The sequence below is a fragment of the Rhinolophus hipposideros genome (genome assembly GCF_964194185.1).
Source record: "Rhinolophus hipposideros genome assembly, chromosome: 15".
NCBI lineage: Eukaryota > Metazoa > Chordata > Mammalia > Chiroptera > Rhinolophidae > Rhinolophus > Rhinolophus hipposideros.
In genome coordinates, this window is record NC_138061.1 from 65,139,593 (window position 1) to 65,166,966 (window position 27,374).

Below are 27,374 nucleotides of genomic sequence, written 5' to 3' on the forward strand. Positions count from 1 at the left end.
TTGATGTAGTCCCATTTGTTTACTTTTTCTTTTCTTTCCCTTGTCTGAGGAGATAACATCAGTAAAAATACTACTAAGGGAAACGTCTGAGAATTTACTTCCTATATTTTCTTCTAGGAGTATTATGGTTTCAGGTCTTACATTTAAGTCTTTAATCCATTTTGAGTTTATTCTTGTATATGGAGTAAGAAGGTGGTCCAGTTGTATTTTTTTGCATGTGTCTGTCCAGTTTTCCCAGCACCACGTAATGAATAGACCGTCTTTATCCCAATGTAAATTCTTGCTTCCTTTATCATAGATTAAATGACCATATAGGCATGGATTTATTTCTGGGCTCTCTATTGTGTTCCATTGATCTATGTGTCTGTTTTTGTGCCAGTACCGTGCTGTTTTGATTACTATAGCCTTGTAGTATAATTTGATATCAGGTAGTGGGATACCTCTAGCTTTGTTCTTATTTCTCAGGGTTGCAGTGGCTATTCAGGGCCTTTTATGGTTCTGTGTAAATTTTAGGATTATTTGGTTCTAGTTCTGTGGCAGATGCCATTGGCATTTTGATAAGAGATAACATTGCATCTGTAAATTGTTTTGGGTAGTATGGACATTTTAAGGATGTTAGGTCCTTCTATCCATGAGCACGGTATGTGCTTTCATTTCTTTCTTTTTAACTTATTTCTTAAATGTCTTATAATTTTTTACGTCTTTTATGTCCTTGATTAAATTTATTTGCAGGTTTTCTGATGTTGAAGCAGTTGTAAATGGGATTGTTTTCTTAATTTCTCTTTCTGATAGTTCGTTATTGGTGTATAAAAATGAAACCGATCTCTGAATGTTGAATTTTGTATTCTGCGACTTTACTAAATTCATTCAGTAGTTCTAATAGTTTTTTGGTGGAGTCTTTGGGGTTCTCTGCATATAGTATCGTATCATCTGCAAATGATGACAATTTTACTTCCAAATTGGAAGCCTTTCATATCTTTTTCTTGTCTGATTGCTGTGGCTAGAACTTCCAATAAGTACTATGTTGAGTAAAAGTGGTGAAAGTAAGCATTCCTGTCTTGTTCCTGATCTTAAGGGGAATGCTTTTAGCTTTTCTCCATTGAGTACGACATTAGCTGTATTCCCTGTATTCCCACTTTTCTGAGAGTTTTTATCATAAATGGATGCTGGATTTTGTCCAGTGCTTTTTCTTATAAGCACTTTCTTTCCAGTGCTTATCTATTGTAGGACCATATGCTTTTTACTTTTCATTTTGTTAATGTGTATCACGTTAATTGATTTGTGGATATTGAACCTTGAATACCAGGAATGAATCCCACTTTTTCGTGGTGTATGGTCTTTTTAATGTATTGCTGAATTCAGTTTGCTAATATTTTGTTCAGCATTTTTGCATCTATGTTCATTAGGGATGTCGGCCTCTAGTTGTCTTTTTTTGTAATGTCTTTGTCTGGTTTTGGAATCAGAGTAATGGTGGCCTAATAAAATCAGCTTGGGAGTCTTCTTTTCTCCTGGATTTTTTGGAATAGTTTCAGGAGAATAGGTGTTAATTCTTTTTTGAATGTTTGGGAAGCCATCTTGTCCAGTACTTTTGTTTGTTGGTTGCTTGTTGATTACTGATTCAATTTCATTGGTAGTAATCGGTCTGTTCACATTTTCTATTTCTTCTTGATTCAGCTTTGGAAGATTGTATGCTTCTAGGAATTTATCCATTTCTTCCAGATTGTCTAATTTGTTGGTGTATAGTAGTATTTTTCTAATTTTCTTTTTTTTTTTTTTTTTTGGTATTTCTGTGGTGTTGGTTGTCACTTCTCCTTTCATTTCTGATTTTATTTATTATATTTGGGTCCTCTTTTTTTCATGATGAGTCTGGTTAAAGGTTTGTCGATTTTATGTATCTTTTTGAAAAACTAGCTCTTGGTTCATTGTTGATTTTTTTTTTTTAAGTCTCTATTTTGTTAGTTTCTGCTCTGATCTTTATTATTTCTTTCTTTCCTTCTACTCACTTTGGACTTTTTTGTTGTTCTTTTTCAGATCCCTTAGGTGTAAATTTAGATTCAGATTTTTCTTGGTTCTTTAGGTAGGCCTGCATTGCTCTGAAATTCTCTCTTAAGACTGCTTTTGCTGTGTCTCATAGATCTTGGGTCGTTGTGTTTCATTTTCATTTCTCTTTAGTATCTTTTGATTTCTTCCTTGATCTCATTGTTGACTTATTCATTATTTAGTAGAATGTTATTTAGTCTTCTTATGTTTGTGTGTTTTTCAGGGTTTTTTTTGTTTTGTTGTTTTTGATTTCTGGTTTCATACCATATGGTCAGAGAAGACGCTTGCTATGATTTCAGGCCTCTTAAATTTATTGAGACTTGTTTTGTAAACTAACATGTTGTCCATCTTGGAAAATGTTCTGCGTGCACTTGAAAAGAATGTATATTCTGCTGTTTTAGAGTGAAATGCTCTAAAAATATCAATTAAATCCATCTGGTCTAGTGTGTCATTTAAGTCCACCGTTTTCATGTTGATTTTCTTTCTGAAAGATTTGTCCATTGACATCAGTGTGGTGTTAAAGTCCCCTACTATGATGTGTTGCTGTTGATCTCTGCTTTTATGTCTGTGAATATTGGCATTATATAGTTAGGTACTCTTTTGTTGGGTGCATAAATGTTTACTAGGGTTATGTTCTCCTGTTGGCTTGATCCCTTTATTATTAAGCAATGTCCTTTTTTGTTTTTTATTAGAGTCTTTGTTTTAATGTCTGTCCTATGTAAGTATTGCTGCCCCAACTTTTATTTTTTTCATTTGTTTTAGTCTGTGTCTTTCGATCTGAGGTGGGTCTCTTGTAGACAGCATATACAAGGCTCTTGTTTTCTTATCCATTCAGCTACTCTGTGTCTTTTGATTAGAGCACTTAATCTACTTATATTTAAAGTGATTATTGTGCTCGCTTCGGCGGCACATATACTAAAGTGATTATTGATAGGTGCATAGTTTTGCCATTTTATTATTCATATTTTTGATATTGGTTGGTTTGTTTTCCTCTGCTTAAAGGAGTCCTTTTAACATTTCTTGTAATACAGGCTTGATGGTAATGAATTCCTTTAGCTTTTTCTTGTCTGGGAAGCTCCTTATTTCTCCTTCAATTTTAAATCATAACCTTGCTGAGTAGAGTAATCTTGGTCCTTGCTTTTCATCACTTTGAATGTTTCCTGCCACTCCCTTCTGGCCTGCAAAGTTTCCGTTGAAAAATCAGCTGACAATTTTATGGGAGCTCCGGTGTAAGTAACTAGTTGTCTTTTTCTTGCTGTTTTTAGGGTTCTCTCTGTGTTTTTAAGCTTTGCCGTTTTAATTATAATGTGTCTTGGTGTGGGCGTGTTTGGGTTCATCTTGTTTGGGACTCTGCACATCTTGGACATGTATGTCTGTTTCCTTCACACAGTGCCCTGGGAATACTACTCACCCACCACTCACCTCGGGGCAGTTCCTGGCCTGTGATCACTTTGCAAAATGTCCTTAGAATGCCACAGCCAGCCACCCCTTGCTTTGGGCTTGCAAATCCTTGAGAGATGTCATAGAGTGGCTGCGGCACAGGTGTTGGGTTACTCGACCATCAGAAGCTCCCTGGGTTATCGTGGGCCTTCTGCTGGAAAAGGCTTCTGGGGCTTTTGGGGCGGGACTTGCCACTCAGACACTGGGAGTGCCCATGGCAATGCGGCACTAGGTGGGTGGGGTGTGGTTCCAGGGAGGTGAGGGTTATGGGTAGTAGTTTCTGCAAAGTCAGTGCAGTTTCGGCTCCTGCATCGATGCTGGTCCACAAACACCTTGCAAAAATGCCCCCAGAATACCACAGCCAGCCACCGTCCTCCTCAGGCCCACAGACCCCCAAGAGATGCTGCCACCCAGGGTTTGGGTCACCATCCACCACCAAACGTTTCCTAGTCTGCCGCAGGCTGTCTGCCGCTGCAGTAAGGCTTTTGCATCCTCTGGGGCGAGGCCAGCAGCCCAGCAGTCAAGAGTGTCTTGGGCAGTACAGTACCAGCTGTGTGGGATGGGGACCCAGGGTGTCACCAAGGCAGTGTGCACACGCGGATTCCACCAGACCATTGTTGTCCCTTTGGGAAAGGGCTCAACACGGAAAAGATGGCGTCTTCCTTTAGACTATATGTGGCTTATGCTCCACACAGGGCCAGCAATGGCTCCTGACCCTCCAGCCCTCACTCGGAGCCACACAGCTCAGTCCTTCTTGCACACCTCTGGCATCCTCCGATCGCTGCCCCTCCGCCAGAGACCAGGTGAGTGTTTGCAAGTGAGTGAACGTATGTGTGGGCTCTATAAGGGGGCCTCGGTTTTCAGCTGCCTTCAGTCTCGCTGGGAAGGGCAGACAGAGACCTCGCTGATTTTCTCTGCCAGATGCGGTGGGAACTTCTCTTCCCCGCACAGGATCCCTGGGCTGAGTAGCCCAGTGTGGGGCTGGGGCCCCTTCCTCTTCAGGGGGATGCCTCACCACTGAGGTGTGCCTCTGGGTGTTCAGTCACTATCTGTGGGTTTGGGGTCAGCCCGTTTGGCATCTTCACCCCTCTTTCTAGTCTCAATGTGGCCTCTTTATATCCTTAGTTATAGGGGTTCTGTTCAGCTAGTCTTCAGATGATTCTTGAGTTGATTGTTCTGTAATTTATTTGTAATTTTGGTGTGATCCTGGGATACAGTAGGCATAGCATTTACCTAATCTGCCATCTTGGGACAACTCCATACAATGATTAATTCTTGAAAATTGAACAAACCTTATATCCTTGGAATAAACCTCTCCTGGTCATGGTTTATAATTCTTTTAATATTTCTTGAATTCTATTTTCCAGTATTTTGTTAAAGATTTCTTTTTCTTTTCTGAGGACTTCTTGTAGCCATTCCATTTTTTTAGGGTATATATTTTGCTGGTGATGCAGTCTCTTAGATTACTTGACCTCACAATGCCTTGATTTTTCCTTCCTCTCTGAAGGCTATTTTTGTTGTATATAGGGTTCTGAGTTGACAGTTTTTCCTTTTAATCCTTGTAAGGTAACGTGTTGTGTGTCTTTGTCTGGCCTCCATAGTTTCTGATGAAATGTTTGTTGTCATTTAAATGATTTTCCTTTATAGGTAAGGTGTTTCTCTCTCACTGCTTTCAGGTTGTTTCCTTTGTTTAGTATTCAGAAGAAGACAGTGATATGCCTTGATGAATATTTCTTTGAGTTTATTGTTTGGGGTTTGCTCAGAATTTTCAGCCATTATTTCAAGTACTTTTTCAGTATAGCCCTCTTTAATAACATGAATGTTAGATCTTTAGTTATAGTCCCACAGGTCCCAGAGGCTGTATTCCTTTTTCTTTTTCAGTCTTTTCTCTCTGTCATTCAGACTGGTTAGTTTCTATTGTTCTGTTTTCTGGTTCACTGATTCTTTTCTCTGTCCCCACCATTCTGATGTTGAGCCCATCTGTTGATTTTCATATTTTTTTTGGTAATGGTATTTTTTCAGTTCTGACATTTTCTTTTTTTTCTTCTTTATAACTTATATTTCTTTGCTCAGACTTTTCTTTCTTTTTCTTTTTTTTTTTTTTTTTTTTTTTCTACTGAGGCAGTGGTGGGGATGAAAGCCCCAGCTACCTACTAGGCCTTCTCTGATACTGTCCTGATGGGCATGTTTAGATGCTTTGTTACATCTTGGTGAATGTAAGGTCTAGTCTACCCTCAGTGTTTGCTAACATGAGTGGGGCCATGGCCACAGTTTTTTCTGTGGTGTTTGGCTCCAGTAGGGTGTCTGAAAATTTTATGGTCTATAAGGTTTTTTGTCTCTTTAGGTTGACCCTTTACTAGTCGTTTGTTTAGAAAGAGCAGAGTTTTTGTTGTCAGCACCCCTTGGTGTTTCTGGGTTGTATGAGGTAAAAAAGAAAACCCAGGTAACTCAACACAGTATTGTTCCTTCAAGCTTGAGGTCCTTAGCTGGTCTGCCTTTCAGTCTTACGTTTTATATATAATGTCCAGTTTTTAGCTGTACTTAGTGGGACAAATAGGGAAAAGTACAGTTACTCTATCTTCCCAGAAATGTAAGCTGCTTTCCTTCCTTCCTTCCTTCCTTCCTTCCTTCCTTCCTTCCTTCCTTCCTTCCTTCCTACCTTCCTTCCTTCCTTCCTTCCTTGTTAGTTTCAGGTGCACAAAACAATGAAATAGACATTTACACCTCTCACAAAGTGATAACCCTCCTCCCCCAATCTACTTCCCCTCTGACATCATATATAGCTCTTAAAATTCCATTGATTCTATTTCCTATGCTGTACTCCACATCCTGTGAATACATATATATATATATGTATATATATATACATATATATATATAAAATTATAGTTGACATTCAGTATTATTCAGCCTCAGGTGTACAGCACAGTGGTCAGGCATCTACGACCATTCATGAAGTGGTCTCCCTAATAAGACATGTGCTCATTTGACACCCTACAAAATCTTTACAACATTATTGACTATATTCCCCAAACAGTTTTTCATATCCCCATAGCAATATTGTGGCTACCAATTTGTGCTTTCCAATCCCCTCACCTTCTCCCTCATCCCCACCCCCCGCCATTTAGCAACCATCAGTTTTTTCTCTGTCTCTGAGACTATTTTTGTTTAGTTTGCTCATTTATTCTGTTCTTTAGATTCCATGTATAAGTGAGATCATACGGTATTTGTTTCCTTCATCTGACTTATTTCACTTATAAGCTGCTTCTTTTAAAAATATTCTTTTACTGTCATTTTAATAGTCTTGGTGGAAGAGGAACTGAACTTAAGTGTTCAATCTACACCTGTATATTACTCTCAATTGTGTTATTACATTTGTGTGATTTAGGCAGATGAAATATTTTACTTAGTGATTATTTTGTTCATGGTACACAATCTTATGTGGAAGAGCCTTTTGGAAATGATTGAGAGCATGAGACTCTACTTGGCTAAGGTTTCTTAAAAAACTCCATGCCATAAATTAATTCCTTCTGTGTCATTCCCAGAAGGATTAGATTGATTTTAGGTGAATTCAGAGTAGTTGATGTAGAACTTGATGTTTTAATACTACAGCCTGATTTTTAAGTTAAAATGGCCTTTTAGTTTAGGCTGGGAGCCTGTATATTGTAAACCTTAACGTTTATTTTGATTTACTAAAAAATAAACAATCTCAGGAAGGATAACTTTTATATTACATTCCGTCAAAGCATTAACATTTTAAGGAATTACGGCAAGTCTTTAAGTTTGTTAATTCGGTTGTGAATATGTTAGGAATGTTCCAGCCTTTACCCAGGAGGCACAGTGGCTAAGGATATGGGCTTTGGAACAAGCTTCTGTGCTTACTGTATGACCTTGGGCCTGGGTTTCTTCATCCATATAGTGGAGATGACAACAGTTATACTTTTTCATATCATGGTTGTGGTCACGTGAGTTTTCTTTTAACTTAATGCTGACTGAAAATATTCTTTTATTTTGTCATGAAACTTAAAAGATTGTGTCAACTCGACTACTAACACAGCATCTTATACTACTTAGTATAGTTCTGAGGGCATTAGACTTAAGAGTTAGGAAGTCTGAGTTTCACTCCTGGCTTTATTGAATAGCTGCTGACCTCTGGCAAGCAGCCTTGCTTCATCTCTCTCTGCCTGGCTTTATATCCACTTACAAAAGTGGGGTTTGGTGGCAATTGGTTGCTCTCAAAGATTCCTTCTCGTTCTTCCATTTTGGTGTTTTGTCTCCCACTGAGTCATAGCAGAGTTAGCTATAACAGTTCATTAGGAGAGCGTGTTTTGCAACCTGGAGAAGAAAAACACTTGGGATGGCGTAGGCAAGATAATTTTACAGAAGCATTAAGGAATGATACATTGGGAAAATACTAGCTTTGTTCCTTGTGATTCTAATCTGGGGCCAAACTAACAACAGGAGATGCAAAGGAGGCACTCGACTCAACATAATGGACGCATTTCTGACAGTTATTTCTGTCCAGCATCGAGATGGGCCACCTTAAGTGCTTTATGCTTCTTAAAGGACAAAGGTCAAGGCAAACTGGCAAATGATGCTTCATGTTATTTAATGATGTCCACGTTATTTAAGCCTCAGCTAGGGATGGTGTGGGATAACTTCTCTATAACCTTATAGCCTCCCAAGGGTGGAAATCATGGCATGATAAAGTTGTTGAAATAATCAAGAAAACCCATATTGCAGTGTGTGGTACGGTTGTCACTGACTTTAACTGAATTATAATAATGATTCATATACTACATTCTTTTTTATCTGCAACTTTTTTGGTTGAAATGCATACTAAGTACTATTTGCTCTTAAGTCTTGTGTAGTTTTTGATTGTTCATCTGGGAAAAGCAGCACTATTCTTCGTTTTGAGCGATCTTTGAATGCTTGCTGCTTTTCTTTTAAGCAAAGCTGGGAACTGAGTTTGGGTTCTCAGGTCCTGTGGAGATACACAGCTAAATTTGTCATCAGCTATGTGGGTGCATTGCCAGCTTCTCTGGAGATATTTACCAGTCTGGGCGGTTTTGATAGTATTATCTTCTCACAGTTTCTGCTGTGAAGCAGTCTTTGACAAAGTATGTGATACATGGGGGAGCAAGCCCTTGGGGAAAGGTATGCTTATTACTTTTATTAAATCATAATGCTCTTTCCCCCAATTCCTGAGGTAGAATATTGGTCACCACAGGGACAGTTCTCTCACCCTTTCTTAGCATCTGGTTGAGGAGGTTTTGTGTGTGTGTGTGTGTGTGTGTACACACTTTCTAAACTTCCTCAGGTCTCCTTTATCTACTGTGTGTCCTGTTCCTGCTGAGTTGGGGTTAGACTCTACTGTGCTAGTACATAAATCATTCTATGGCAGGCTTCTCAGCCTCAGCACTGCTGATGTGTGCAGCTGGGTAAGTCTTTGTTGGGGGGCTGCCCTGTGCATTGTAGGGTGTGGAGCGACATCCCTGGCCTCTTCCTACTAGTGTTGGTAGCACCCCCCAGTTATGGCAACCAAAAATAGCTCCAAGACGCCCCCCAAAGTCCCCTGGGTGGCAGAATCACCTCCCAGCTAGCCCTCTGCCACAGTTGTGGTCCTACTCTCATCTGGTTTCCCCATGTTGCCAGCCTTGCTCCACCTTCTCCCCCCCCCCCACAGCTAATTAGATGGAAAGTTGCCAAGTGGAAGGTGGACTCAGTGGGGAGTAAACAGAGCAGAGCTGGAGTCAGGTGGGGCCCTGCTGAGTGGCTTAGCCCTGCAGCACACAGATGGGTGTGTGTGTGGGTGGCAGCTAGTGATTAGACTTACAAACAAACGTTCTTTGACATGAAAGTGAGCTGGTGATGGCACTGGTGGTCCTAGCACACAAACCTAATCAGGTATGTAGCTCCCTCGTCTTGTCTGAAGCCTGCCTGGGAGTCTGGGGTTTTGACAGAAAGCTCGGGGATGTTTTCTCCTTGATGTTTCCATTTTAAAGAAGCAAGGAAAAACAGAAACTGCTTATTCACGAACTTCTGTTGTCGAGGTAGATTTCATTTTTAAGGTGACTTCAGTAGCTAGATAGAGTCAGTAATTTTTTACATGCATTACGTGAGGCGGGACAGTTTGTGAACATAAAGCATCAAGTATGTAGCGAGTGCAGCTGGGGATGGTCCCAGGCCCTCATGAAACGCTCAGTGCTGAGGGAGCAGGGCAGGTAACTGCTCTGTGCTGGGGGGGGGGGGGGAAGAGCGATCTCAGACAAACTCAAGACTTGGAACAGGCGTTCGTTCGCAGGCCTTATTTATATTTCTTTTCAAACGACGTTTGTTATTAGTACTTCTATTCTGGGCTTTATGAATTGTTTTTTACATAGTCAAGGTCATCCTGAATGCCTGTTTTTATAAACTTTATTCTCATCATTTGTTGTATAACATTTCCTATTTTAATTACTTTTACTGACTGTATATTGCATTTCATGGTTACATTCTAATTTATTTAACCGTTTCCTTATTGTTTAACATATAGCTTATTTTAAAGAATTTTGCTATTGTGAATATCCTTTGATGGATATGTTTGGGCATACGTTTATATCCACAGTTCAGATGATTTCTTTAGGAGAGTATCATGAACTTGAATCGCTCGGTGAGATGGTATGGATGTTTTTAAGGCTCTTGGTTCTTATTACTGAACCGCTTTACTGAAAGGTTCTAATTCACATTCCCACAGGCACAGTGTGAGTGCCCCTTTTAAAAGGGCATCCTTACCAATGTTGGGTGCTATTAAAAAAGAAAAGAATTGATTTAACACGTGGGAAACACCTCGTTTCTGTCTTTCTTTGCCTGTTTAAATTATTAAGTTGATTTTTTTTCCCTTTAAAAGTTCGTTAGCTTCTTTTGTAAATTGACTGTGCATGTCTTTTTCCCATTAATCTTTTGGGATGTTACTGCTTTTTTCCCTTGATTCCTTTATACAGTTTCTTTATGTGTTAAATGAAGTAACTTTATGTCTGTCATGTTTGTCAAAAACACTTTTCTAGTTCTTCAATTATGTCTTTTGCTTTATGTGTAACTTTTGATACTATTACAGAAAAATTATAAGAGTACAAAGCCACATATCCTTAACTAAGATTCACCAACTTTTTATATTTTACCCATTTTATCTCACTCTGTGCATATATAAACGTAAGTCTAAGAGCCAGGGCCTTTTTTTTTTTTTTAAGATTTTATTGGGGAAGGAGAGCAGGACTTTTATTGGGGAACATAGTGTACTTCCAGGACTTTTTTCCAAGTCAAGTTTGTTGTCCTTTCAATCTTAGTTGTGGAGGGTGCCATTCAGCTTCAAGTTGTTGTCCTTTCAGTGTTAAGTCGTGGAAGGTGCAGCTCAGCTCCAGGTCCAGTTGCCGTTTCTAGTTGCAGGGGGCACAGCCACCATCCCTTGCAGGAGTCGAACCGGCAACCTTGTGGTTGAGAGCCCGCGCTCCCACCAACTGAGCTATTCAGGAGCTCAGTGGCAGCTCAGCTCAAGGTGTTGTGTTCAATCTTAGTTGCAGGGGGCGCAGCCCACCATCCCTTGCGGGACTCGAGGAGTTGAACTGACAACCTTGTGATTGAGAGCCCACTGGTCCATGTGGGAATCGAACCAGCAGCCTTTGGAGTTAGGAGCACGGAGCTCTAACCGCCTCAGCCACCAGGCCGGCCACCAGGGCCTTTTTAAAATAAACAGAAAAATTTCTTGTCAGGAAATTTAATAATTGATCAGTATTGTTATCTAATTCACAGTTCATATTATATTTTCAACACTTGTTCCTATAATATCCTTCATCACTCTTTTGTTTTCCCTGCTCACTATCCTACTTGGAATCACACAATTTTTTTTTCAATCTGCATACATCATTTTTATTGCCTTTGCCAAGAATTATGTGACTGTATGCCAAAATTAACACCACTCTTTGGAATAGGTGGAGATTGCAAACTCTTGTCCATACAGCATGGCCACATGATGTCTGTTTAGATGATGTAAAAAGAAGTTCGCATAGTCAATAAAATGAGCTGTAAGCGATAGTTAAGAAGTCAAGATACCTGAACGAAACATGGCTGTGAGACAGCTGAGTAACCGACCTTGCTACAAAATGGACTAGTGAATACCAGGCATGGGGAGCTCACAATTTTTTAGTCTCCTTTAATGTGAAATAGTTCTGCAACATGTCTTTGTCATTCTCAACGTTGACATTTTTGAAGAGTACAGACCAGTTATTTTCTAGAATGTCCCTCAATTTGTGGTTGTCTAAAGTTTCTTCGTGGTTAGATTCAGGTTATACATTGTAGATAGGGATAACCCAGAAAGTGTTTTTTTGTTTTCCTTAGTGGAACGTATTAGGAGCCACTTGATGGTACTTAGTTCCAATATTGGTGATAATATTTGACACTTGGTTAAGTTTTTATCTGCCAGACTTCTCCACTGCCAAGATACAAATTTTCCCTTTGAGATTAATAAGTATTTATTGACACCAGATAAATATCCTATTCCTCATCAAACTTTCACCTACGAGTTTTAGCATCCAGTGATGATTTTACAACTTTATACTTCCTTCTGTTTTATTACTTGGCATTCTGCTGTGAAGAAGAGTCTTTCTTTCTCCCGCCATTTCCCACCTTGCACGAATCCATCCATATACCCACCCATTCATTCATTTGATTCATAAATATATTCTTATTTAGTGGTCTGTGATTTGTTATTCTAATTAGTTTGATACTTAAACTGTCCCAGATTTGGTCCATGTGACCCTTTTCAAGCTGGCTCCCAAGTCCTTTTTTATATGTTTCCACAATTCTTTGGGCACCTATTTGTTTTCTGGTGCAACAAGATGCTCTGGGCTCATTTTTGGGTGCCTCAGCCCTGGAATCAGCATTTCTCCAAGGAGCCTTGTTCCTGTTAGTGGGGAACAAGGTCTGGGTGCATGATGTCCTTATCGCAACTAGGTCTTACTTCTAGGCTGTCTTAGTGGACAGAGCTAGGATGTGTTTGTGTGTGTATATATATTTTTGTTGCTAGTATACACACCCATACATGTGTCTGTATTTTATACTTGTGTGTGTGTGTGTGTGTGTGTGTGTGTAACTGATTTCATATTAATACTACCAGTGTTAATCCAACACCATGGGGATACATTGTAGTATACTTCCTTATGCTGAATTTTGTCAAATGCTTTTATATCTTGCTTTCACTCATGGTGCAGATATTCTCCTGTTTACTTTTAGGAGTTTTATAGTTTTGGTTTTTAGGTGTAGATCTATGATCCATCTCAAATTATTTTTTGTTTATGGTGTGAGATAGGGGTTGAAGTTCATTTTTTTTTTTTCCTATGTGGATACCCAGTTGCTCCAGCACCAGTTGTTGAAAAGGCTCTCCATAACCCATTGAATTGCTTTGGTGCCTTTTTTGAAAACCAGTTGGCCATGTAAGTGTAAGTCTATTCCTGGACACACTGTTCTGATCTGTTTTTCTCTCCTTACGCCAGGGCCGTGTTTTGATGGTTACTGTAGCTTTATAATGTCTTGCAGTCAGATAATGTAAGTCCTTCAATTTTATTCTTTTTCAAGATTGTTTTGGCTGTTCTAGATCCGTTGTATTTCCATTTAAATTTTAGAACAAATGGCCACTTTCTATAAAAGCGCCTGGTGGGAATATGAATGAAATTCTGATTTGGGCAGAATCAACATCCTTACAGTATTGGATCTTCCAAATTACAAACCCGGTATATGTCTCCATTTATTTAGATATTAATTTCTCTCAGCAGTGTTTTATAGTTTTCAGTATATGGAGCACGCATATCTTTTGTTAAAATTATTCATAATCTGTTTTCTGATATTATTTTAAGACAAATTAAAATTTTTTTCATTGTCTTTTTGGTGCTAGTATATAGAAACGCATTTGAATTTTGTATATTGACCTTGCATCCTGTAACCTTGCTAAATTAGTTTAATCTTACTAAACTGACTTAAATTTCTTAGACATTTCTTTGTTAGCAGTTATGTAACCTGTGAAAAGAAACAGTGTTACATCTTCCTCTTTAATTTTCATGCTTTGTAATTCTTTTCCTTGCCATATTGCACTGGCTGGGACTTTTTGTATATCGTTGAGTAGAAGTGCTGAGAGTGGGCTCTTTGCCTTACTGCCAGTCACAGAGGTAGAATCCTCAGGACTTCATTATTAATTATGTTATTTGCTGTCGGTTTATATGATTGAGGAAATTTCTGTTTTTAGTATGCTGAGGGTTTTTAAAAAACTCAGGATGGATGTTAATATTTTTCAAATGCTTTTGTTGAAATCTGTTATTATGTTCAATGACATTGACTTTAAAATGTTAATTTAACTTTATATTCCTGGGATAAACCCCTCTTGGTTATGATACACTACTCTTCTAAAAGTTACTGAATTTGATTTTTCTATTTGCTAAGGATGTTTTCATCTGGGTGCATAAACTCTGTTCATGATTTGTAGTTGTTTTTGTAATTTTTTTTTAGGTTTTGGTAATAGGTTTATGCAAAGCATCTAAAATGAGTTGGGAAGTGTTTTATCCTTTATTTTCTTTCTCATACGTTTGATAGAATTAACCAGTGAAATAATTTGAACTTTGAGTTTTCTTTTTGCAAAGGGTAGGCTAACCAATTCAATTTATTCAATAGATACATGGCTACTCAGATTTTTAAAATTTCATTTTGTTTCGGTTGTAGAAAGTCGTGTTTTCCTTATCATTAGTGTTTGTATGCTGTATCTTTTTCCATCCTCTTATTTTTAACCTGTATCTTCATATTCAAAATATATTTCTTATAGACATGATATAGTTGGGTCTTGGTTTTGCTTTTATTTTCTTTCTCCCCAGTCTGACAATCTCTACCTTTTAGTTGGAATAGGTAGTCCCTTTATATTTAATACACTTACTGATACACAGTTGATTCTCATTGCTTATGTATTCTATATATGCAAATTTGCCTGCTTGATAAAATTGATTTTGTAACTCCAAAATCAACACAGTCCTGCCATAGTCATTCAGAGACATGCACAGAGCAGTGAAAAATTTGAGTCATCTGACGTGTGCTCCCAGATTAGGATAAACAAGATGATACTCTGCTTTCTTTTTTCAGCACTCACACTGTATACGTGTCTTTTTTGTAGTCTACTCAGTGTCAGGTTTTTCAGATTTTTTCACTTTTTTTGTTGATGATTTCACTGTTTATAATTGTCTCTAAGCACAGTGCTGAGTGTTCCTAAGTGGCTGTTCCTAAGAAAGCTGTGATGTGCCTTACAGAGAAATAGTCATGTAGATAAACTTCCTCAGGCATGAGTTACAGTGCTGTTGGTCATGGTTCAATGGTAATGATTCAGCAATATGTACAGTTGACTCTTGAACAACATGGGTTTGAACTGGGCAGATCCACTGATACATGGGGTTTTTTTTTTTTGATAAATACAGGTGGCCTTTTGTATCTGCAAATTTTTCATCCATAGATTCAACCAACTGGGGATCGAAAATAGTATTTTCCCATTCCCAACCACGGTTTGCCAACTGAATTTTTAGCTTCAGATCAGAACAGTAATTAAAAACAGTAATTTTTGATCCATGGTTTGTTGAATCGTGGATGGGAAGGGCTAGAGTCAAAAGTTATATGTGGATTTTCAACTGCGTGGGGGTCGGCATCCCTGAACCCTGCGTTGTTCAAGGGTCAACTGTATTTGCTAAATAAGGTGTCTTTAAACAGAAGAAACCATAAAGCAAGGTTATGTATTCATTGGTTGACTGAGGTGTTATAACCAGAGACTTGCAGGAACTTAACCCTGTATTTTCCCCAGGAGCAGTAGTTCCATATTCACTAATTAAGGGCTTGTGACAACTTTATAGAACATAACTACTGTAAATAATGAGAATTGACCGTAGTTAGGTTTAGATCTCTTTCTTTTTTTTATTACTCTTTTCCTCCTTTATAGGGCTAATTGACTATTTTCTTAGTATTTCATTTTACAACATTTTATTGGTGATTGCATTTGCAGTTACAACAGGCATCCTTGATTTATCAGTTTATCCTACTCTTAGACTTAATGTTATACCACTTTTTATAAAATGTAAGAAACTTGCAACAATGTAAACAGTTTACTTAGCCACTCACCTACTGAAGGACATTTTGGTTTCTTCCATCTATATTTTCATTGCAGCGTTATTTACAATAACCAAGATACAGAAGCAATCTAAGTGTTCAATACAAAATGGACAAAGAAGAGGTGGTACATATATGCAATGGAACATTACTCAGCCATGAAAAAGAATGAAATCTTAACCATCTGCACAGCATGGATGGGCCTAGAGGGTATTATGCTAAGTGAAATAAGTCAGACAGAAAAAGACAAATACCATATGATTTCATTACATGTGAAATCTAAAAAACAAAATAAATGAACAAACAAACCAGAAACAAACTCATAGATACGGAGAACATTTTGATGGTGGCCATATGGGAGGGGGTTGGAAAGGATGGGTGAAGGGAGGAAGGAATTAAGAGGTACAATTGGTAGTTACAAAATAGTCATGGGGTTGTAAGGTGTAGCATAGGGAATTTAGTCACTAATATTTTAATAACTACTGTATTTCCCCCCAAATAAGACCGGTCTTATATTATTTTTGCTCCAAAAGACGCATTAGGACTTATTTTCAGGGGATGTCTTATTTTTTCATGTACAACAATCTACATTTATTCATGTACAACAATCTACATTCATTTACTCATGTACAACAATCTACATTTATTCATGTACAATAATCTACATTTATTCATTTATTGATGTACAAAAACTACATTTATTCAAATACAGTCATGCCATCTTCTGGAACATCGTCATAACTCTCCAAACCCCGAATTCCGGCTTGACTTTCTTGCGACCCCATTTCCTGTAGAACCACTGGCCCCAATCTCTCCTGTCCAGCAATAGCGCTCTCCTTAAATGAGCGCTTCTTGTCCATGCAGCCTGCTCGTAGTGCATTGGCAACACAGCTGTCAGTGATTTTATCCCAGGAATTCTTCACCCAAGTCATGACCTCTTGCAGGCCAGGCTTCACAAAGTTTCCACGCTGATTTCTCTCCATTCTACTTTCAATGTAGTCATTGATTTCCATGCGCAAATGGTCCTTGAATAGCTTGTTTATTGCAATATCAAGAGTCTGGAGATAGGCAGTCATTCCTTCAGGAATCATAATTTGATCTATTCTTCTCTCTGCAAGGAAGTTCTTCATGTCTTTAGTGTGGAGAGTACTGGCTGAATCCCAGGATAGCAGAGCTCTTTGGCCACCTCGCAAAACAAGTGGCAGCATTAAATCAACCCACTTCCTTATAACTGCTTGTGTGCACCAGGCTTTTTCAGTTTCAAGAACATAAATGCCTGAAACACGTTCAACCTTATCTTTCTTGCCCTTAGTAATGATTAGAGGTGGTGTTTTCTTTCCTTCCAGACGAATTGCCAAAATACAGGTAACACGTGCACTTTTATAACCAGTGGAGAGAATGTGGATTGACGAGGCACCCCTCTAATCAATTGTCGTTTGAGATCCTTGGCCCATAAACACTGCAGTTTCATCCATAGCAATCACGTTGGAGAGTTGGTATTTAGAAAAGTCAGTGCCATCAACAAAGGACTTGAATGCAAGTGCACGTTTAATAACTTCACTATATTCCAGCTTGAACAGTGTTGTCGATCTTAGAGACAGTTCATATCACTGAAGGAAGCCATCCAGCCAGTGTTGTGATGTGCTGAATTCTTCTGGGGATATTTCTAACTGTGGTGCCATTGCAAGGGCAAATGCTTGAATATCAGCCCTGCGCACAACCAAAGCCTTTGCTCTCCTGTCAGCAATCCATTCACAGATGATGTCTTCCAGCTCAGGAAATAATGGTTGCCGACCTGATCCACACTTGCTCCTCTTAGCATTTCCCTCGTCCACCTGTTGACTGAGGTTATCATACTCTGCTCGCCATTTTCGGATCATTTGGAGATCCAACTTCTTCTCTTTGCAGAAAGTGGTAAGATTCTTGCCCCGGGAGTCCTCACGATTCGTTTCTTGTACTCTACGGAATAGCTCTTTCTTTTTGCACTCATCTTGTCTGGGAGTCAAAATATCATTCCGTTTAAATCTACCATCAAATCAAGTGTTAACTGAAGACTTACGAGACAGAAATAGCAACAAAAATTATGATAGTTAAGAATGATGGTCCACACAAAAGCGACGAAAAATTGCAGGCACCAAAATTCAGAAAACGTTTCTTTATTTTACATGAGTGCATTAAGTACATCCATTACAACACATGATGTATTGAATTATGAAGATTCATGTTAGACACAACCACGTCCATTCGTTATCGAGTGCGCACGTTAGTCCTGCGTTGTGTCTGTACTCTGATTTGGCAATAAGTCTCAAGTTCATCTGTTTACATAGGTGTTTATCTCTCGTCCAAAGGCGCCTGCTTGGTATTTACAAATACTTAATTATAATTTAAATGATCATTTTAAGTATTAATGTCAATAATATTATTTGTTTATATTTAATTATATTAATATTATTTTATAACTCAATATGTCCGTCATGTGTTGCAGTGGACGTACTAAATGTGTCCGTAATAAATGTGTCCGTCTGCTGACGATCTTAACTGGGGCTTATTTTTTGGGTAGGGCTTATATTACGAGCATCCTGAAAAATCATGGTAGGGTTTATTTTCCGATTAGGTCTTATTTTCGGCGAAATACGGTATGTATGGTGTCAGATGGGTACTAGATTTATGGGGGAATCACTTCGTAAGTTATATAAATGTCTAATCACTGTTGTATACTTGAAATTAATGTAATATTGTGTGTTTAATTGAAAAATAAAAAAATTTTGCGATTTTGTGATTTTGATTTATTTTATATTATCATATTTTGTCTTTATGTATGCCATATCATCTGTACCTCTAAGAAGATACTGACTTATTTAAAAGAATTAAAATCACTTTAGAAAATTAACTTTTTATTTTCCCCAGTTTTCTTTTTTGTATGTATTATTTTTGTTCCTTTCATTCGAAGCTCTTGTACGTTTAATCAATAAATAAGAAAGGCCAGGAATGGTTTCTGTGAAATGGGGAGAAGATTGAGTTGTGGAAGACGAGAAAATGGAGACAATTGTAGACAACTTAGAAAGCTTGGTTATAGAGGAAAAGGGAGTAGGAACACTGAAAGCATTTTTATTTTTAAAGATGGGAAACACATAAAGCACATTAAAATTCTGTACTAATACAGAATTTTGTAATTTTTTAAATTGCATCTAGTGACATAAACTACTTATTCTGTGCATTTACTGTGGAAAACTGATTGTCTTACTTTGTTGATGTGAAGGAGTCTTTAGGAAGGAGAGGTTAAAAATCTGGGTAGGAGGATGTCTGCTAGCGGGAGGCCCCTGAGTAGTCAGGGGAGGAGGAGGACACAGATCCCAGGTACATCCCCCACCCCCCTTCCCTCCCCCCCCGCCCCCCGCCCCCGCCCCCCTGCGCTGGAGTTGCCTCTTCCTTCGAATTGCATAATAAAACTTACATAATTCATGAAAAGATTGAGGGCGGTAGGTAAGTTTGTGTGATTGGTTGCAGGAAGTTGAGGAGCTTTTACTGTAAATATTGAAACAGTGAAAGCACCTGATCTCATGGTCAGATCCTGGACACATGGGCTTTCCTCACACGAGGAAATCTGTTAAGAAAGAAAATTCATTCTTCTTTTGTGGGAAGATGGCTTTTAGTATTTTACAATAAGAGATTTCTTTTATAACCATGATTAAAAGAAAATAAAAACATTTACAAATAGCCTGTGTTTATTATTTTCTGTGTTCTGTGAAGGATGGTGGTTTCTGCTATAGATATGTTTCTGCCACAGTACCAGGAACAAACATACTGAAAAAAGGCAATGTGAGGGACAGATAGCCTCCTAAGCGCTGAGCACTCAGACTTATTGATAATAGACCAGTCCTAACTTCCCATTGTCTGCAATGTTATAATGCTAAGAGTTTCGTGTTCTGAGCCTCCATTTCTGCTGGTGTGTAAAGGCCATTCCACTGCCGTCACATTCTGTGAGATGTATGCAAACTGGAAATAGTATGAGATGAAAATATTAATAAAGTCTTACTATGTGTGAAATATGAAATAATGAAATGTAGTCTCCAAAATCAGTACCTTTGGAATGCAAGTCAGATGTAATAAAAACACGAAGAAAGGCAAACTATTTCCAGGATGCGCTATGCTGTTTTTTGAGGGGAAATGATTATCTGTGCAAAAATATTAGAGGAAATGCTGAAAAAATTAGAAAGGAGCATAAAGCAAACACTCTGATGGTTGTAAACATCTGTATCCTGTGAAGGTACCCCCTTTATTCCTGTAGGAAACTTAGGCTTAAATTTTGAGGCCTTAAGAGTGTCCTCCTCTCAGAAAGTGACCTTTTTTATGGTTTGTTGATAACAAAATTATGACTATTACCAATCTATGTGGAATGACTTGAGCTTTTAATTTTAGCTCTTTAAAAATACATATTTAAACTATAAAAGTAATACATCATTACTAAAGGTTTAGAAGATAGAGAAATGAAAAATCATCTATACTGCCACATTTATTAAATCATTAGCATTTTATGAATTCCCTTTTTGCTTGTGTGTATGTAACATAGTTGTAATTATAAGGTGTGTATAATTTTATCACCTGCTTTTTATCACACCCATGCTTCTCTTGTGTCTAGTGCCCACATAGTATTTCTTTGATTGTACTAACACTAGAGTTTACTTAGCTCCTCTTCCCCTATTTGGGGAAATTATGGGTACTTTCTGTTTTTTTTTGTTGTTGTTGTTGTAAATAATGTTATATTGAAAATCTGGGAGCTTGTAGATTTTTGAATATGCATTTTCTCAGGCTAAGCTTCCCAAAGGTAAACTCTTCCACAGTTTCTGAGCCCTGCTGCTCATAGGTTTTTCTGGTGGGCATTCTGAGTGTATGATGCCACACCATAAGAAGATCGTGAGAACACAGCCTCAGTATATATTGGTCAGTGATAGATTTTGCCATATTTTTGTAGAATTTTATAAAATTTAAAATTTTACATAAAGGAAAAATGTTCCCTGAACTATTGCCTTTCCTTGATTATTAAAATGTTAAGTGAGGATCCGTGCTATGTCCTCATTTGTGAAATGGCTGTTCCTAAGCCCTGCCCATTTATTTATCTGTTGGGATTTTAATGTTTTTTTAAAAGCTATTTGTCTTCTTATATAAAAAAGATACTAACTTTCCTATGTGCTACAAATATTTTCCAATCTTTTTTGCCTGTTCATTTATTTTTGCTTTTAATTGTAGAATTGTATCTACAACCCTTTTTCTTTTGTGATTTTCCCCCCTGTTAATTCTAGGCTCTAAGTCAGTTTCCCTTTAGTTCCTTAATATATTCATTTGAAATTGTATCTTGTTACTGTTTTATATTTAACTTTTACATCCATCAGAGTTTATTCTGATGAATCAAGTGTGAGTCTTAATAGTTATTTTCCCTCCAAATTGTTTAGGAGGTATCCCAACACCATTTATTGAGTAACTTGTCCCTTTCTTTTAATTTTGTGTTGCTGCTTCTGTTGGCTATAATATGCTATACAATTCAGTCAGTTTCTGGACTGTCGTTTTTGTATTGTAATCATACCTTCCTGTTTAATAATAATCATTGCTTTGTAATATTTTTTCATAGGACTCATCTCCCTATAGCTTCTTCCCCATCATTTTTATTTGATCATCTCATTCTTATGTATAATTTTAGAATCATTTTGTCAAGTAAAAAAATCTTGCCTAGACTTTGATTATAATTACTTTGAATATATGCTTTATTTTGGAGAGAATACATCTTATTATAGTATTCAGATATACTCGAAAATCACTGAATGTTTTTCATTAAAATTTCTTGAGTAGCTTTTACATCATTTATCTCTATTTTTTGCTTTTTGTTTTGTTGGCATACAGGAATGTTGGTGAAATTAATATGTTTTGTTGACCTTAAAAATAAAACAGCCAGTTATTTTACCAGCAAAAGTGGTTTATTTAGGAATAGCAAAGAATTGCAATTAGGGACAAGGTAGCTTTAGGAAAACCTCAGGCAAGTCCCACAAGAAAAGGAGAGGAATGTTACTTTGTAGAGAAAAAGGAGGAAGTTGGGAGGGGTTGTTTTGAAGGAAAGTCTATTGGAGGAATGAAGGGGTGCAGTGTTTCTCATTGGCTGGGCTTTTCCTGGGCAAAGAGAATTCTTCCCTGTTGAGGCCTGTAACTCACATAGAGTGGTAGTGCATGAGGGCTCCCCTTGCTGGCCTCCCAACTCATTTTAAATGAGGTTTCCTTGATTCTGTTTCACAGTTTATGTACTTTTTTCTTACACTAGAATACATTACTGACTTTATACAAATGTTTATGTTTTTAACTGATTCCAGTAGTTCTTAGAAAATTCGTTTGGACTTTTAGCTCTTCCATTGTTCTATAAGTTCTCTTTTTAAGTCTTATCACAGCAGAAAAATCCGTATATTAAATAATAGCAGTGGTAACATGCTTATTTTGCTTTTTAGTTTAATTAGAATGTATCCAAGAGTGTGAGTGTAATGTTAAATTTTGATTCAGAGAGGTGTTTTTTTTTAAAGTTAGGAATCCTCATTGCTGTTTTTAAAAAAGTTTTAAAATTCTGTATTATCATTTGTTTATAGCACCTAATGACATAAATGACTGATCCTGCAGGTTTTCCCTGGAAAGCTGAATCTATTTCTGGGTGTTCAGGTCCTGGTGTGCTTGTGAGTCCTGTGCACACTCTGTGCATATTTTGGGTTTTGAGATGTTACTGGCAAAGGGGTACTTGCCTCTCTCAGGATAGAAATCAAGAGAGTGGGTGAAACAGTTTTGCAGAGAGAAAGATTTATTAAAGTGAAAGCTTGATGCACCAAGAGGGTGCACTCCGGAGAAGAATGGATGTGGCTCCCCAAGGTTTACAGGCACAGCGGTTTTATGCGCCCTTGAGGTTGGGGGCCACCTCTTCCTCTTTCCTTTTTCCTTCCCCAGAGTGTGTTGAGGTGGGTCCTATAACACGCCTCTGCAGTGTACCTACATGCTGCTTCGCACATTGCATGTCTCATTAGCATCAAATCTCCATGCAGGGGTGTGGTTTTTACTATGACAATGAGGAAAAAGTTAACTATAATTAGCTCTTTTAACTAAATGTGCAAGCGTGACTTTAGAAACTTTCCCTGGACTTGCTTATCTCTCCTGCAATTAGGGTTCTGTTCACTCATTGTGTCTCACTGGCGGAGGGACGTAACTCAGGGTAGTTTTCCCCAGCTGCAAGTTCCACTCCGAGCCCACCGACGACCACGCCACAGGCATGTCAAGCTCAGTGTGCCTGTCTGTGGCAGCCCCACCTTTGCCCCGCTCCTTGCACTGCGGTCTTATCAGTGCACAGCTAGAAACCAGGGTGTGGTTTAGACCCCTGCCTGGGTGATGTCAGTCCTCCTTTGCAGATAGTCCCTCTCCTTCCTCCACAGTTGCTGCTGTAAGGCCGGCCTCCATCCTTCAGTGTTGTACATTACAACTGGCCTCAGTCCTGCTGCTTTCTTTCCTTCTGTGTCTGCTAGCTGCTGTGCACAGGCTTCTCATTTTTCACATGAAACCTGTTTCTCTTAGAGACAGGCTTGACTTAAAGTTATTTATTCTGATTGCCAGTCGGGGTGTCAAGATTCAACAGCTCACATTAGAGAGGTGCAGGGCACTGCTGGATCCTGGCACCCTGTGAGCAAGGGTATGGGGAGGCGTGCAGACCTGGGGTGACTGTCCCTCAGGGAGGCTGCGACTGGCATCTTTGTCTCCTGACTGCTGCTCTGTGGTCTCTGTTTGTCCCCAGCATTGTTGGAGTGGGCAGAAGCCTTCATTTATCTTGGCCATCTGGAAAGCACATAGAACAGCTTGATTGTTAAGCCCCGCTGGTCGTCTTAGGGTCTGGGCCTTCCTATCTCTCTTCTTACAGAGATACCATTATCAGCCTTGGTTCCCCTCAGTCATGCTGCTAGAGGCCCTAAGTAAAGGCCAGAAAGGATTGAGGTCCCACTTGTATGAACACAGTGTCAGACAGAGACGTAGGAAGACAGAAAATAGTACTGGAAAGACAAGGCAAACAAAAGGGCCTCTGAGGCTAGGAGAGGAGTCGCCGCAGGCACCTGGCAGGGCAGGCACAGACGCCCTTCTACTTGTGCACATACATGCGCACAGGCCCGTGGGACCGCTGCAGGGACCTTGGGAATGAGGAGAGGGTCTTACCTTTCTGTTGTAGAGATGAAGAAACACAGTCACTGAAATTTATCAGTTTGCACAGTTAGTATTTAATAGTCAATACTTAGGTTTCTGATAGCTGATTTTGCACTCTTAACCTTTCTCAAAACTGGAAGAGTGATAGGGTAACAGTGGCCATCTCTATTTCATCCAGATAAATTACATTAGGGATAGCACAAAGCAAAAATAAAATTTATCTTAATCCATATCAATTATTTCCATATACTTTTTTAAAACAGCTTTATCGAGATACAATTCACATCCATTACAATCCACTCATTTCAAGTGGACAGTTCGGTGGTTTTTAGTATACATAAGAGCTGTGTAATCATCAGCATGATAAATCTTAGAACATTTTCATTACCCTAAAAAAAGATGCTTTTAGCCATCCCACCTCCATCGCTAACCCTTGGCAGTCATTACTTCTTGTGTTTCTGGAGATTTGCCTATTCTGGACATTTCATACAAACGCTATCATACAGCATGTTGTCCTTCTGTTACATAGTATGTTTCCAAGGTTCACCCATGTGGTAGCATGTGTTTGTACTTCTTTCCTTTTTATTGCTGAATGACATACCATTGTATAGATAACACATTTATCTGTTCATTACTTTATGCACATTTGTATTTCTGCTTTTGGCTATGAACATCCATGTATATGTTTTATGTGGGCATATACTTTTCATTTCTTGGGTGTGTGTATACGTAAGAATGATATTACTGAGTCATAAAGTAACTCTCTATTTAACATTTTGAGGAAAAGCCAGACTTGTCCAAAGCAGCTGTGTACATTCCCACCAGTGGTGTATGAGGGTTTCAATTTCTCCACGTCCTTGCCTACACTTTCTGTCTTAAATACAGCCATAATTGAAAAGAGTATTCTTTCCCCGTTGAATGGTCTTGGTACCGTGCTGAAAAATCAATTAACCATAGATAATTTATTTCTTGACTCTAAACTCTGTTCCATTGATCTATATATCTATCCTTATTCCAGTGCCACACTATCTTGATTACTATTCCTTTGTATTAATAGTAAGCTTTGAAATTGGTAAGTGTTAATTCTCCACAACTTTCTTCTTTTTCAAGATTGTTTTGGATATTTTGGATCTGTTGAATTTCTGAATTTTAGGATTAGCTTCTTTAATTTCTATGAAGAAGTAAGCTGAATTTTTGATAGGGATTTCTTTATCTGCAGATCAATTTGGGATAGTTGCCATCTTAACTGTTGTAAGTCTTCTGATCCATGAAAATGGGGTGTCCATTTCCATAATCTTAACAACCAACTTTGTCAGCTCAGTTCTTCTTGCTATGGATGTTCATATTAGGTGTTACATTTGCAAGTTAGCATTAGTGGAATTGAAGACCTCATGTCTGGATTGCCAGGCAAGAGCAGAGGTTTAACTAGCGCTCTTAATTAAAGATGATGTTTGGAAATTATGCAAAGAAAATTGTATGAGTAACATTTGATTTATGCTTTTCATGTGAACCTTCACATTATTTTTATCCTAAATATATCTGGCATAGGAGAGGGATTGCTTCAGGCAAACTTTCAGGTGTATTACTTGGAGATCAGGGTGCATATCAGAAGAGTAGCCTAAATGACTGTAAGGAGGGAAGTATTTCACAGCTGCAGAAAAATTAAAAACCCTCTCACATTTGTGTGTATGTGGCATAAACAGTCCTCCCCAGGCTTGTCTTGGTGTCATGTATTGGTGATGTAATAATGATGATTATGCAAGAAGCAACAAAGGCAGTTATGGACATGATATGTGGTGGGACTCTGGGCGTGGTTAGTATTCCAAGAGGACAGATGGATTTTTGTCATCTGCGACTGAGGACTTGAATGCATTACTGGTGAAAAACTGCTCACCACTGAGTATTGTGACCTCCCAGAGAGTGTAAGACAAATTAGCAGTAAGTGCCTCTTGTCTTGTGTAATGTGAACACAAATAGACCATTTGTTGGAAACAGTGGTCCATTTTGTCATCTTCATCAAGGGCTTGAAATAGGGGAGGTGATGTATAACATCCAAACTTGGACATTTTATTTATTGTGATATCTGGACACTAGCATCACCTACTCTGTTTGCCTGTTTTGTTGGTTATCAATGGTTACCCCCTATTATAAGACTAGACTTTTAAAGACAATATCATTTTAGTTTTATTTTTAAATTATAGTTGACATTTAATCTGAAATGCATATTATTTTCAGATGTAAGCATACTGTTTAGACGTTCACGTAATTTACAAAGTGATTGCCCTGAAAAGTCTACTTCCTCCTTGGCACCATACCTAGTTATTGCAATATTACTGACTAGATTCCCTATGCTGTACTTTACATGCCCATGACTGTTTTATAACTGCCAATTTGTACTTCTTAAATCCCTTCACCTTTTTCACCCTGCCCCTCAACTTCCTCCCATCTGGTAACCATCATTTTGTTCTTTGTATCTATGACTTTGGTTCTGTTTTGTTTCTTCATTTATTTTGCTTGTTAGATTCCACATATAAGTGAAATCTTATGTATTTGTCTTTTTCTGTCTTATCTCCCTTAACGTAGTACCCTCTAAGTCCATCCATGTAGCTGCAAATGGTAAGATTTCCTTCTTTTTTATGGCCAAGTAATATTCCATTGTATATATGTAACACATATTCTTTTTTCTTTTTTATTTTTATTTATTGATTTATTTTTTAATTTTTTTTATTAGTTTCAGGTGTACAAGACAAGGTAATACTTAGACGTTCATCGTTTATATCCCTCACACTGTGAACCCCCCTCCCCCCATCCACTATCCCTCCGACCTCACACCGAGCCATCATATTATATATATAAAATTATAGTTGGCATTCATTAATGTTTAGCTTCTGGTGTACAATGCCATGGTCAGGCATCCACAGTATCCCTGAGGTGGTCTCCCAAATAGGACGCATGTCCATCGGATACCCAACAAAATCTTTACAACATTATTGAATACGTTCCCCAAATTAATTTTCAAAAAACCCTGAGGCCATTTTGTGGTTACCAGCTGCTTCCTAATCCCTTCACCTTTCCCCTTATCCCCAACCCCTCCCCCCGCCCATCTAACAACTCTCAGTTTTTTCTTTGTGTCCCCGAAACAGTTTCTGATTAGTTCATTCACATATTCTTTTCTTTAGATTCCGCATATAAGTGAGATCATATGGTACTTGTCTTTCTCTTTCTGATTTATTTCACTTAACATAATGTTCTCTAGATCCATCCATGTTGTTGCAAATGATAAGATTTCTTTCTTCTTTATGGCTGCGTAATACTCCATTGTATAAATGTACCACAGCTTCTTAATCCAGTCATCTACCGATGGGCATTTCGGTTGTTTCCATATCTTGGCTATTGTGTAACACATATTCTTTAACCAGTCATATATTGATGGGCACTTAGGTTGCTTCCATTTCTTGGCTATTGTAAATAATACTGCTGAACATCGGGGTGCATATATATTTTTGAATTAATGTTTTGGATTT

At 38.2% G+C, this 27,374-nt stretch overlaps 1 protein-coding gene across 7 annotated transcripts in view; it reads left to right on the forward strand.

Annotated features, from left to right (window-relative positions):
• Nucleotides 1-27,374, forward strand: part of MARCHF8 (membrane associated ring-CH-type finger 8) — a 151,832-nt gene that overhangs the window by 32,627 nt on the left and 91,831 nt on the right. Inside the window, exon 1 of one of the 7 annotated variants that reach the window (XM_081075256.1) lies at nt 9,515-9,533. The exons of the other annotated variants lie outside the window; for them this stretch is intronic. The gene's annotated coding sequence lies outside the window, so the exon portion shown is untranslated. Of the gene's footprint in view, nt 1-9,514; nt 9,534-27,374 lie in introns of those variants that run through there. 7 annotated transcript variants of the gene reach the window in all.